Raw genomic sequence first — 14,194 nt, 5'->3', positions numbered from 1 at the left:
TCTGCCAGACGCTTGTGCAGAAGAATAGACAGAGCAGAAATCTGTCCCTTTAAGGAACTAGCTGACAATCCCTTCTCCAATCCTTCTTGGAGAAAGGATAATATCCTAGGAATCCTGACTTTACTCCATGAGTAACCCTTGGATTCACACCAATGAAGATATTTACACCATATCTTATGATAGATTTTCCTGGTGACAGGCTTTCGAGCCTGAATTAAGGTATCAATGACCGACTCGGAGAAATCATGTTTTGATAAAATCAAGCGTTCAATCCCCAAGCAGTCAGCCGCAGAGAATTTAGATTTGAATGTTTGAATGGACCTTGGAGTAGAAGGTCCTGCCTCAGCGGCAGAGACCATGGTGGAAGGGATGACATGTCCACCAGATCTGCATACCAAGTCTTGCGAGGCCACGCAGGTGCTATTAAAATCACCGAAGCTCTCTCCTGCTTGATCTTGGCAATCAGACGAGGGAGGAGAGGAAATGGTGGGAACACATAAGCCAGGCTGAAGGACCAGGGCACTTCTAGAGCATCTATCAGCGCTGCCTGGGGATCCCTTGACCTGGACCCGTAACAGGGAAGCTTGGCGTTCTGACGAGATGCCATCAGATCCACTTCTGGTTTGCCCCATAGTTGAATCAGCTGGGCAAATACCTCCGGATGGAGCTCCCCCGGATGAAAAGTCTGCTGACTTAGAAAATCCGCCTCCCAGTTCTCTACTCCTGGGATATGGATAGCTGAGAGATGGCAAGAGTGAACCTCTGTCCATAGAATTATCTTTGAAACCTCCAACATTGCCAGGGGGCTTCTTGTCCCACCCTGATGGTTGATATAGGCTACAGTCGTGATATTGTCCGACAGAAATCTGATGAACCTGACCGCAGCTATCTGAGGCCAAGCCTGAAGAGCATTGAATATCGCTCTCATTTCCAGAATGTTTATCGGAAGAAGGGCTTCCTCCTGAGTCCAGACTGCACCCCAGCCCAGAAGGCTGGCATCTGTCGTGACTATAGTCCACTCTGGCCTGCGGAAACTCATTCCCCTGGACAGATGGACCAGAGAGAACCACCAGAGAAGAGAATCCCTGGTCTCTTGATCCAGATTTAGCAGAGGGGATAAATCTGTGTAATCCCCATTCCACTGATTGAGCATGCAAAGTTGCAGTGGTCTGAGATGTAGGCGGGCAAACGGAACTATGTCCATTGCCGCTACCATTAGGCCGATTACTTCCATACACTGAGCCACTGACGGCCGAGAAGTGGAATGAAGAGCACGGCAGGAAGTTAGAAGCTTTGATAACCTGACCTCTGTCAGAAAAATGTTCATTTCTACTGAATCTGTCAGTGTTCCTAGGAAGGAAACTCTTGTGAGAGGGGAGAGAGAACTCTTTTCTTCGTTCACCTTCCACCCGTGAGACCTCAGAAAGGCCAGAACAATGTCCGTATGGGACTTGGCGATTTGAAAAGTCGACGCCTGAATCAGAATGTCGTCTAGGCAAGGAGCCACCGCTATGCCCCGTGGCCTTAGAACCGCCAGTAGGGACCCTAGAACCTTCGTAAAGATTCTTGGCGCCGTGGCTAACCCGAAGGGAAGAGCTACAAACTGGTAATGCCTGTCTAAGAAGGTGAACCTGAGGAACTGATGATGATCTCTGTGAATCGGAATGTGGAGATAAGCATCCTTTAAGTCCACGGTAGTCATATATTGACCCTCCTGGATCATAGGGAGGATGGTTCGGATAGTCTCCATCTTGAAGGATGGGACCCTGAGAAATTTGTTTAGGATCTTGACATCCAAGATTGGTCTGAAATTTCCCTCTTTTTTGGGAACTATAAACAGATTTGAATAGAAGCCCTGCCCCTGTTCCTCCCTTAAAACTGGGTGGATCACTCCCATAACCAGCAGGTCTTGAACACAACGTAAGAATGCCTCTCTCTTTATCTGGTTTACAGATAATTGTGAGAGATGAAATCTCCCCTTTGGAGATGAAGTTTTGAAGTCCAGAAGATATCCCTGGGAAACAATCTCTAATGTCCAGGGATCCTGGATGTCTCTTGCCCAAGCCTGGGCAAAGAGAGAGAGTCTGCCCCCACTAGATCTGGTCCTGGATTGGGGGCTACTCCTTCATGCTGTCTTAGAGGCAGCCGCAGGTTTCTTGGCCTGCTTCCCCTTGTTCCAAGCCTGGTTAGGTCTCCAGACTGGTTTGGGCTGGGCGAAATTCCCCTCTTGTTTTGCATTAGAGGAAACTAAAGCTGCGCCACTCTTGAAGTTTCGAAAGGAACGAAAATTATTCTGTTTGGTCCTTAACTTATTGGACCTATCCTGAGGAAGGGCGTGACTTTTTCCTCCAGTAATATCAGAAATGATTTCCTTCAGACCGGGCCCGAATAGGGTCTGTCCCTTGAAGGGGATGTTAAGAAGCTTAGACTTTGAAGTAACATCTGCTGACCAGGACTTAAGCCATAGCGCCCTACGCGCCAAAATGGCAAAACCTGAATTCTTAGCCGTTAGCTTGGCTAAATGAAAAATGGTGTCAGAAATAAAGGAGTTAGCTAACTTAAGAGCTTTAATCCTGTCTAGAATATCGTCTAACGGGGTCTCCACCTGTAGAGCCTCCTCAAGAGACTCAAACCAAAAAGCTGCTGCAGCAGTAACTGGGGCAATGCATGCAAGAGGCTGGAGAATAAAACCTTGATGCATAAAAATTTTCTTAAGGAGACCCTCCAATTTTTTATCCATAGGATCTAGGAAAGCACAACTGTCCTCGACGGGGATAGTTGTACGCTTAGCTAGGGTGGAGACTGCTCCCTCCACCTTAGGAACCGTCTGCCACGAGTCCCGTATGGTGGCATCTATGGGAAACATCTTTTTAAAAGCATGAGGGGGAGAGAACTTGGTCTATCCCATTCCTTAGTAATAATTTCCGAAAACCTCTTAGGGACTGGAAAAACATCGGTGTAAACAGGTACTGCAAAGTATTTGTCCATTTTACACAATTTCTCTGGAACCACAATGGGGTCACAGTCATCCAGAGTCACTAAAACCTCCTTAAGCAATAAGCAGAGGTGTTCAAGCTTAAATTTAAACGCTGTCATCTAAGAATCAGACTGAAGTAACGCCTTCCCTGAGTCTGAAATATCACCCACAGATAGAAGCTCACCTGCCTCGGCTTCTGAGCATTGTGAGGGTATATCAGACACAGGCAATAAAGCGTCAGAAAGCTCTGTATTAATTCTAGCCCCAGAGCTGTCTCGCTTTCCTTGTAGCCCTGGCAGTTTGGAAAATACCTCGGTGAGGGTAGCATTCATAACTGCCGCCCTGTCCTGTAAAGTAAAAGAATTAGATGCGCTAGATGTACTTGGCGTCACTTGAGCGGGAGTTATAGGTTCTGACACATGGGGAGAGTTAGATGGCATAATCTCCCTCTTTTCAGTCAGAGAACCCTGGAGATAAATCTTTAAGCGCCATAATATGGTCTTTATAGTTTATAGAAATTTCAGTACATTTGGTACACATTCTAAGAGGGGGTTCCACAATGGCTTCCAAACATATTGAACAAGGAGTTTCCTCTATGTCAGACATGTTTAACAGACTAGTAATGAGACAAGCAAGCTTGGAAAACACTTTAATAAAGGTGAAACAGCAATTAAACAAAAACGTTACTGTGCCTTTAAAAGAAAAAAACTAGCACTTAAACTGCAAAACAGTGAAAAAATACAGTAAAATCTTTGAAATTTTTACAGTGTGAATAAGGGACTAAAGCAGAATTGCACCCACTTGCAAATGGATGATTAACCCCTTAGGCCCCAAACCGGATTGAAAAACGTTAAAAATCAAGATCATCAAATCTCCAGGCAGAATTCTTCTTCTAATTTCTGCCTGAGAGAAAAACAGTACAACGCCGGTACCGTTTAAAAATAACAAACTCTTGATTGAAGGTAAAACTACACCAAGTCACCACATATCTCTTGATGCTTCCTTTCTTGTCGAGAGTTGCAAGAGAATGACTGGGGGTGGCAGTTAGGGGAGGAGCTATAAAGACAGCTCTGCTGTGGGTGTCCTCTTGCAACTTCCTGTTGGGAAGGAGAATATCCCACAAGTAATGGATGAACCCGTGGACTGGATACACCTTACAAGAGAAATAAAAATATTAACTAGCAGAATCATCAGAAAACTGCTCTGAAAGACTAGTTAACCAGTAAGAAGAAGCAGCAGCTACATCAGCAATAGAGATAGGTGGCCTAAATAAAAATCATTCATGCAAAAAAGGCCCTTCTAAGAAAGGATTCTAACTTCCTATGGAAAAGGGTCCTTAAAAGAAGTGCTGTCTTCAAAGGGATAATAGTACACTTAACCAGAGAGAAAATTGCCCCATCTACCTTTGGGACAGTTTCCCATAGTTAATTATCAGAGGCAGGTAAAGGATATAACTTCTTAAACCTAGCAGAAGGATTAAAAGAATTAACTGGCTTAGAACATTCCCTATAAACTATTTCAGAGACAGCATCTGGAATAGGAAAAACCTCAGGGGTTTTAGCAACAGTTTTAAGACTGAATCTAAACAGTTAAAGGGCTTATCCTCAGAACCCTTATAGTCTTTAACCCCTAAAGTAAGCAAAGCCTCCATTATAGCATCAAATTACAATAGCAGAAATAAATCCCCATAAAAAAGCTCTTGAGGAATGGAAAGAGGTTCAATAAAACTTACAGTTTAACTTAAGACGCACTAAGCCAAAACAAAAAGCAGCAGAGAAGTACACTCTGTGATGAGAGCAGGATGTGATGTCACTAGCATGTGGGCGGGGCTTAGGTCCGGTGTCTGTGTCGCAGTTAGTTTAGTACAATCAACCTGTCTGGATGTGTATTGCTATGCTCTGTAATAAAATAGAGTTGTACCATCATTGCTGTGTCCTGCATATGTCCTGCATCTCATGACATGGTGTCAGAAGTTCTGGACTGTGCTTCTGTTCCTGATCGATTGCAATGTCAAAGTTTACCCCACCTGAGCCTTTTGACTTTTCTCAGCCTGCAGCTTGGCCCACATGGCGTCAGCGGTTTCAGCGCTTCAGGATTGCATCCAAACTGAACAAGGAGAGTGGTGAAGTACAAGTTAATTCTCTTTTATACTCCATGGGGAAAGATGTAGAGCCAGTGTTCAATGCTTTTACTTTTCAAGAAGGGGAAGAAGTTAACTTTGATATAGTTATGGATAAACTCAGTGCCCACTTTGTGCCCAAAAGAAATGTGATTCATGAGAGAGCTTGTTTTCACAAACGTAATCAGCGTGTGGGAGAATCTGTGGAGTCATTTGTGCGCAGCCTGTATGAATTAGCTGAATTCTGTGAGTTTGGTGTTGCTAAAGAAGAGCAAATCAGAGACAGAATAGTTATTGGAATTGCAGATGCTGAAGTCTCCCTGAAGCTGCAGTTAGAGCCTGATTTAACGTTAGAAGGGGCTATTAGGATGGCCCGCCAGAGTGAACTGGTGAAAAAGCAAAGTGCTGATCTGAGGTCTGAGAGTATTGTGGATGAAGTGCAACAGTCTAGAAAAATTACTAGTGAAAGGCACAGTGTGAGCGGTAGATCAAAAGTACTGGAAAGGCCTAGAAGTGGATGGGCGCAACATGGCCGATGCACACGGTGCTACCGGGCGCATGATCAGAGTGCCATATGCCCGGCCAGAGATAAAAGATGCAAAAAATGTAACAGAATAGGCCATTTTGAAGTGGTGTGTAAAACTGAATACATTAAGGAGATGCAGGTGGACAGTGACCAGGAGGGTCAGGAAGTGTCTTTTGTGGGGTCTGTTGTGGAACGGACAAGCTCAGAGGAAGATTGGAAAGTTACTTTTACTGTAATGGGAGCCAATGTTGATTTTAAGATTGACACAGGAGCTGATATCACTGTAATGTCTTTTGCTGAATTTATGAAACTGCCTCGACAGCCCCAGCTGGCGAAGGTTACGACAAACGTCCATAGTCCTGGTGGCCGCATTGATTGTGTGGGGAAATTTCTCGCCAGCTGTGAGTACAAACAAAAAAAGTTCACCATGTGGGTGCATGTGATCCGAGGTCAGTGTGTTAACAGTTTATTGAGCAGAAAAGCAGCCTGTGATTTGGGCCTCGTGGCCAGAGTGAATGAGGTCTCTGAAGATATGTTTGGCGAGTTGGGCCTACTGAACTGCAAACCTGCAAACCGTATAGCACTTAAAAGTGATGCAGTCCCATACAGTATTTCTACTCCTCGTAGAATTCCGTTCCCGCTCATGCCTCAAGTGGAGAAAGAGCTCATGCGCATGAAGTCTATGGGGGTTATTGAAGAGGTTGTTGAAGCAACTGATTGGTGTGCCCCCATTGTTCCAGTTGCAAAGAAAAATGGGAAGGTGCGCATCTGTGTGGACCTGAAAAGGTTGAATGAGGCAGTGAAGAGGGAGAGATTTGTGCTGCCGACGTTGGAAGATATAGCCCCGAAGTTGGCTGGGGCGAAGTTCTTTTCCACATTAGACGCTTCTAGCGGCTTTTGGCAGATCCCCCTGGATCCAAAGTGCCGCAAACTGACTACCTTTATCACTCCGGTAGGTCGGTTCTGCTTCTGCAGACTTCCCTTTGGGATATCCTCCGCTCCTGAGATCTTTCAAAGGGAAATGAGTTCTCTCCTGAGTGGCCACGTGGGCACAGCAGTCGTCATGGACGACATTCTAGTGTATGGGTCTACAGTGGAGGAGCATGATCAGCGTTTGAGTTGTGTGCTGCAGGCTATCAAAGAGTCTGGGCTGAAGCTGAATAAAGAAAAATGTCATTTTAGGAAAACTGAATTATGCTACTTTGGGCATATCATCAACGGGGATGGCATCAAGCCGGACCCCGAGAAAATTCAGGCTATCGAACAGATGAAAAGCCCTTCTGATGTACATGAGCTGAGACAGATATTGGGCCTTGTAAATTACGTGGGCACGTTTCTTCCAGATTTATCTACAGTTTTGCACCCTATCACAGAGTTGCTTAAGAAAGATGTTGCCTGGGTCTGGGGACCCTCACAAGAAAAAGCGTTCCTGCATGCTAAGTCCCTGCTGGGGTCTGCCCCAGTGCTGGGGTTCTACGACCCTTCAAAAAAGACTGTGGTTAGTGCTGATGCAAGCAGTTATGGGTTGGGGGCTGCACTCCTGCAGCTGAATGACAACAAACTACAGCCCATCGCCTACTGTTCCCGCACACTGACGGCTGCGGAGTCAAAATACGCTCAAATTGAGAAAGAGTGCCTGGCTGCAGTTTGGGCCTGTGAGCGCTTTCAGCGTTATCTAGTGGGTTTGGAGAAATTTAGTCTGGAAACTGACCACAAACCGCTAGTCCCTCTTATCAATTCTTATGACATCGACAAAACACCCTTGAGATGCCAGAGACTTTTAATGAGACTACTCAGGTTCAATGTTCAGGCAGTGCATGTGCCGGGGAAGCAGCTGGTTGTGGCAGATACACTGTCCAGGCTCCCGCTGGCTGCTGCTGAAGAATCCTCCACAGAGTCGGATGTAAAAGTGTATGTTGATTCAGTTCTGGCCTCTAAGTCCATTTCTTCAAGGAAACTGGAAGAGATAAAGAAAGAGACATATTTGGACACAGATCTGCAAGAAGTTATAAGGTACATAAGAGATGGCTGGCCCGAGAGCCGGGCAGCCTGGATGTCTTTAAATGCTTACCAGCCAGAGAGGTCGCAGCTCACGGAGCTGGAGGGGTTGGTGCTGTTCCAAGACCGTATTGTAATTCCTGTCAGCATGAGGAAGGAGATGTTAAACAGGATTCACGATGGCCACTTAGGCATTACCAAGTGCAGAGAAAGAGCAGCTACAGCTGTGTGGTGGCCTGGGATCAGCTCCGACATTGCAAATCACGTGTCTAAATGTGCCTTTTGCCGGGAACGCTGGCCTACTCAGAGAAGGGAGCCCTTAATGTCTACTCCGCTGCCTGCGGGGCCATGGCAGAAAATAGCTGCTGATTTGTGCGAACTGCACGGGAAAAAGTTTCTTGTTGTTATCGACTACTATTCCAGGTATTTGGAAATAGCACCCCTGAATGATATCACAAGTCAGGCCGTTATCATTCGCCTGAAGAGCTTGTTCGCCCGCTGGGGCATTCCAAAGGAGCTGGTGAGTGATAATGGCATGCAGTTCGCTTCTACAGAGTTCAGTGCTTTCAGCAGGGAATATGATTTTGTACATTCCACGTCAAGTCCACATTATCCGCAGGCCAACGGAATGGCTGAAAGGGCAGTTCAAACAACAAAATTCATTCTAAAGCAATCTGAACCGTACCTAGCCCTCTTGTCATACAGGGCGACGCCCATTCAAGCCACCGGGTTTAGCCCGGCACAGCTGATGCTAGGACGCCAGATTCGCACCACTTTACCCTCAGTGGGTGTCTTCAAGCCGCCTGGCCCTGTTCCTCGGGACGAAGTCCTTAGGAGGGATGAAGAGGCCAAAAAGGGTTATCGTTTCTTCTACGACAGGAGACATTCTGTCAGGCCTTTACAGGAACTGAAAGCGGGCCAAAGTGTCAGAATTAAACTGGATGATGAGAAGAAATGGAAGACGCCTGCTACGGTAGTGGGCCGCTCTCCAGAACCAAGGTCTTACACAGTCCTTACAGAGGGAGGGACGGTTACACGCCGTAACCGAAGACATCTTCAGCCTGTACCTGAGAGTCTGGAACCGGATACCTCAGTACCACCGCCGGTGGGATCCCCTGTTCTAAGAGAGGTGCCTTCCCCTCAGCAATATCATAGCGGGGATATATCTTTGCCTCCAGCAGACTCTTGTTCACCATCTTCTGTATCAGAGGACAGTTCATGCAAAGTTACATCAAGCGGAAGAGTGGTGAGGCTTCCGGCCCGATACAGGGACTGACTTTAGCTAGAACAGTGACCGGAAGTATGGGCAGAATAATCCCATGGTCACTGTGGACTAGGGTAGTCTACCCCGATGTCCAAGTCAGGATGTAATTTATTTGTTCATGTTTTCTAATCTATCTGTTTTTATAATGTTCTAAAACAAAATGTTGTTGTATACCCTGTTGGTGTACCTTGTTATTTAATATATGCGAATGTATGCTTTGCCTTTGAAAAAGGGGAAGATGTGATGAGAGCAGGATGTGATGTCACTAGCATGTGGGCGGGGCTTAGGTCCGGTGTCTGTGTCGCAGTTAGTTTAGTACAATCAACCTGTCTGGATGTGTATTGCTATGCTCTGTAATAAAATAGAGTTGTACCATCATTGCTGTGTCCTGCATATGTCCTGCATCTCATGACACACTCCACGCCAGATGTCTGGATAACACTCAGCAGAGTAGGAGATTGCACATGAAAACTACACTGTTAAAAAAGGAGTTTTGCGTGCCAAAAACCGAAAGGCTTGTATCCAAACCTGCGCTAAACAAAAATTCGGGAAAAAACCACAAACACCCCTAAGCGCACAAAACTCTGACATGCACAATCTAGAGGGCTTAGTAGCGTAAACCTGCGACCACTATGAAAGGTTTGCGACAGATTTCCCATGAGGTGAAAATAAAGCCACTAACCATACCCCATATATATATCCCTCTGACAAACACTGTACTCGCAGGGGGAAAATGGGCCTTAAAATAGACTGAAAGCCCCTCTCTCTCTAAAGAATCAAATTCACATTTTCATTCTTCACCTTTTTCCCCTCCCACCTCCTCCTGTGAGGTGGGAGGGGTTATTTAGAGCTCTTGGAGTTTAGGAATCTTTGCCTCCTAATAGTGGTAGGGAAGAGTAATTCCCAGGAGTAATAGATTATGGACTCTCACCACCTGTATGGAAGAAAACACTCAAGAATGATAAAGAAAAATGCCTGTGCAAACATGTAGAGCTTCCGCTATGTATTGTGGATGAAAAATGAAATGCATGATATGGCTTGTCAGAAAACAACAATATTATTTATCTGTGAATGTGCACCTGTTCTGTCACAGGATACTTAAAGGGACACTGAACCCAATTTTTTTCTTTCGTGATTCAGATAGAGCATGAAATTTTAAGCAACTTTCTAATTTACTCCTATTATCAAATGTTCTTTATTCTCTTGGTATCTTTATTTGAAATGCAAGAATGTAAGTTTAGATGCCGGCCCATTTTTGGTGAACAACCTGGGTTGTCTTTGGTGATTGGTGGATAAATTCATCCACCAATAAGAAAGTGCTGCCAAGAGTTCTGAACCAAGAAAAAAGCTTAGATGCCTTCATTTTCAAATAAAGATAGCAAGAGAACAAATAAAAATTGATAATAGGAGTAAATTAGAAAGTTGCTTAAAATTGCATGGTCTATCTGAATCACAAAAGAAAAAATATGGGTTCAGTGTCCCTTTAAACTACAACATGGCGGCACCCAGTGTGATGATGCAGGGCTTCACTAACAAGCAATTATAAAAGTTTAAAATAATAAGTGGCGTTGATGAGAGATGCAGGCACAGAGGAAAAGCATGGTGTGTAGTAACTATGCCACTATAATTGTACCCAGCAGTTTATTGTCCCTTTAACTGTTATAATAGCATTGAACCAAGATGTCAATGAGAGTTTTTTTTTTTTGCAAATACAAATGTGTATACAACATGTAACTATGAATATATTGTGGTGCATTTTAAATGTAGTAAGAAGCATTTCTGCAGTATAATTGCATTTTTGCAAAAATGCATTATAAAAAGTTAACACTATTACAACTGCGCATTACCTTCTTTGGCTACAGCACTAGATTGCATGTATTGCATGAACTGCGCACGCCTGACTTGCACATGGTTATTTTACAACAGTGTGTTTCAGAGTGAAAATGTATATTCATTTAAACCTTTGCTAATTATAAGATATAACATCTGTTATAAGAAGACTATTAAGTGTAATGGAAAATATGTGATCATAAAAATAAATCACAAAAATAATATCAGTGCAATGCATATCAAAAACAAACGTCATTAAAAATGTCAAGATCAGTCACTTTCTATTTTTGTTTTTAATGTCTAACTGTCTCTCCTCACATCTTTCTTTCTCTTTCTTTCTTTCTTTCTTTCTTTCTTTCCTCTCTCTCTCTCTCTCTCTCTCTCTCTCTCTCTCTCTCTCTCTCTTTCTTTCTTTCCTCCTTGCAGTGTACAATATTAAATAAACAATTTTAATGAACTAAAAAACAATGTCACAACCAGCCTTGGTTGAAAAAAACAAAAACAAAAAAACTGCACAAAGCAATCTCATTTTCAGTAGGACATATAGGTTGGGACCTTACCTCCTCAGGTGCTTCACTTTTGCATTTGTGTTTTGTATTTCTTTGCAGTTCAGAGCTGTTCTTCACCTGTCCCTCCTGTTTTTGTCTTCATACCAAATACGAGAAGCACTTCCTCTGTGCTAAACAGCTGCTGCAAAGAGATGAAATTAAAATCACTTTTTTTTTCTGCTTAGCTGTATAGAGTGGATTGCAATCCGTTCCTGGTACTGCCTTCTGATTGAGTTAGTAATCATGCACTGCATTAAAGCAAACTTGGCAAGCTGTGAAATCACCTTTTTAAAATAACACAAAATATAAAGATTGTAAGTGCCTTTTAATAAACAACAAACAATTAAAAGATAATTAATCTTACATCTGTGAGTGGCATCCATAGGCTTATTACTGAGCAGTAGTACAGCTGTTTAAATTGTCAGCCAATCAACATGAACACAGTAGCGTGTAATTTGCATTTGCTACTGGTTTATGGCTTTTTATTTGCCTTTTTTTATGCATGGAATATTTTTTAATATGTTGCTTTTCTTTCTTACATGCCAAATGAATAAAAATGGTTTTCATGTACCTAGAGGGGATTACCGAAAGCATTAACACAATTTGTTTTACTATAGTTTTTTTCCATGGGCATATGCAGACATCTTTATTGGGGGAGGGAACAAATATAATTTACTGACAATATTATCAATAAAGACAAATAAATACAACATAATTAGCTAGATGACTGTCATTTATACATCAACCATACAATATCTAGAGGAGTAAATTACCCATTTTTAAAGAAAAAGAGACTGCTCCTTATGTGTGCTCTTAAATGTGTGTTGGGAGGGTGGTGCAATTCTCTTCAATCATCAATTTTCTTTCTCTGATCTTAGAAAAGTGTAGGACCTATTTAGGGACGAAACAAATTAAGGGGGAATTTATTCTGAAGGAAGGAAAGAGTGGAAAGGGTTAAATGGGAAGTGTAGTTTGCTGACAGTGAGGGAATAAGGGGAGGAGATTCAGAAGTGATAAAAGGAAAGTAAAACAGAAAGTAAATCACTAACCTGTTTTTTGACTTACAGGTGGCAGCATGGAGAGATCCAAAAGGTCTGCTAAGGCTCCAAGGAGGTTTGATGAAGAGGAGGATGCATCTGGAAAGAAGAAGAGGACAGTTGTTACAGCAGCTGGTGATGTTGTGGGCATTTGTGACCCTCCTAGTGTCTCTGCTCTTCCTTCTGTGCCTATCTCTATTTCTTCCCCTGCTGTATTTTCTGCTGCTGGGGCTTCTTTTGTTACTACTGCCTTTCTGCCTATCTATTCTATCCCTGTGTCTAGTCCTTCTTCTGGGCCTATCTTTTCTGCACCTGTCTCCCTTCCTAGTTTGGTATCTTCCTCTGTGACCTCTTTTTCAGCTTCTACTCTAACTCAGGGGCCTCTGGACTTTCCTACCCGTTGCTCTATTGTTGGTCTACCTGGGTCTTCCCTCCCGGTTCCCAGTGTTCCCCCTCCCAGGTCCCTGGTAGCTGCATTTGCGGTGGACCTGGCGAGGGGGGCAGCGGATGACACTCTGCTTCATTCTCCGGAGCTCCGCTTTTCTCAGCGGAGCCCGGTTAGATCACCTTCGCCTGGGTTTATTTCAGGCCGGCAGGGTATGGAGGGTAGGCCGGGGGCTCCTTTACTTGAGCCACGTGGTAATCCGGTTGTCTCCTCCCCTGCTGCCTGCTTCGCGCGCGCGCCCAGCATTGCTCCGCCCTCCTCTGTTCCGGCCGCCATTTTGGATTTTCCGGTAACGCAGTCCAGTTTCAGGGAGGCAGCGAGCATGTCGGGTGCGGCACAGGTCGCAGGAGGATCGGGTACCGGGAAGGTGAGTGGGGCACCGCGGGGAGGCAGGGGGTCCCGCGGGTCTCTTACCCGCTCTGTTAGGGCTGTTGCTGGAGGGGTTAGGGGAGGGAGGGGGCGAGGCAGTATGAGGGGGGCAGGAAAGGGTGTCGCAGGACGGAAACCTTGTACATCAGGCATGGCTAAGCCTGTTTCCCCTACACAACGAGCAGTGGAGGGGGCTGGATTGTTAAGGATTATACCAGGCGTAGATAAGCCTGTTCCCCCTAGGCAATGAGCATTCCAGGGGTCAGGAAGTTCAAACTTAGGAGAGAAGGAGGCAGGATGTTTAGGAGGAAATGTTAGGAGATCAGTTACAGGCGTAGATAAGCCTGTTTCCCCTAGGCAGCGAGCAGTTCAAGAAAAGGATAGTTTAACTTTGGAAAGGGAGTTAGTGTATCAATCAGGAAGTAATACGAGAGCTGTTGCAGGCAAGGAACAGCCTGTGCCTACAGGAAAAAGAGCAGGGAAGGTGCCAGTTGGGAATTTTGTTACACCTAGGAGAAATTTAGCAGGTGTGAGAGTAGGTCATATGAACCTAATGTCTAACCTTCAGAAAAGATTGCTAGCTAAGAATAGGGTCAGGAGTAATGTAGTAACGGGGCTTTCTGAGGAGGTGGCTGGGGGGTCTGCTGGGCCGTCTGCTACTCCCTGTGGTGCTCCCTCCGTTTCTTCTATTTTGCAGGTTGGAAACCATAACAGGCCCATGGAGGAGGTGAATAGTGGCGTGCAGGAGAGGGCGCTGCCTGGGCGCAGCGAAGCAACCTCGGGAAGCAGGGTAGCAGTGACGACGGAGGTGGCGGCAGCAGCAGCGTCAGGATCCGGTAAGTTGTTAATCGCACCACACCTTAGGGAGAGCGAGTCCTCCACTTCTGGGGATTCGGATAGCTCCACGAGTCTTAAGGACGAGGGACATAGGCAGTTGTTTCAAAAAATTCGTAGATTAGTAGGTAGGACGCCCAAGGTAGGTAGTGGGGGAAAAAGTCAGCCAGGTAGTGGAATTGTGGGGTCTTCCAGTTTGACAATAGGGCAGGAACCTAGTAAGGGTAAGAAATCCAGGGTAGCTGGG

At 44.9% G+C, this 14,194-nt stretch overlaps 1 long non-coding RNA gene across 1 annotated transcript in view; it reads right to left on the bottom strand.

The window, feature by feature from the left end:
* The window catches only part of LOC128648370 (uncharacterized), a 132,947-nt gene extending 120,565 nt beyond the window's left edge, over nt 1-12,382 (bottom strand). The window contains exons 1-3 of the long non-coding RNA XR_008400592.1: nt 12,312-12,382; nt 12,036-12,153; nt 11,275-11,404 (exon numbers count right to left, since the gene is read on the bottom strand). This is a non-coding gene — a long non-coding RNA (uncharacterized LOC128648370). The remainder of the gene's footprint in view (nt 1-11,274; nt 11,405-12,035; nt 12,154-12,311) is intronic.
* Between the last annotated feature and the right edge of the window lie 1,812 nt (nt 12,383-14,194).

The sequence above is a fragment of the Bombina bombina genome, chromosome 1 (genome assembly GCF_027579735.1).
Source record: "Bombina bombina isolate aBomBom1 chromosome 1, aBomBom1.pri, whole genome shotgun sequence".
NCBI lineage: Eukaryota > Metazoa > Chordata > Amphibia > Anura > Bombinatoridae > Bombina > Bombina bombina.
This window is presented reverse-complemented; position numbering and strand designations above follow the sequence as displayed.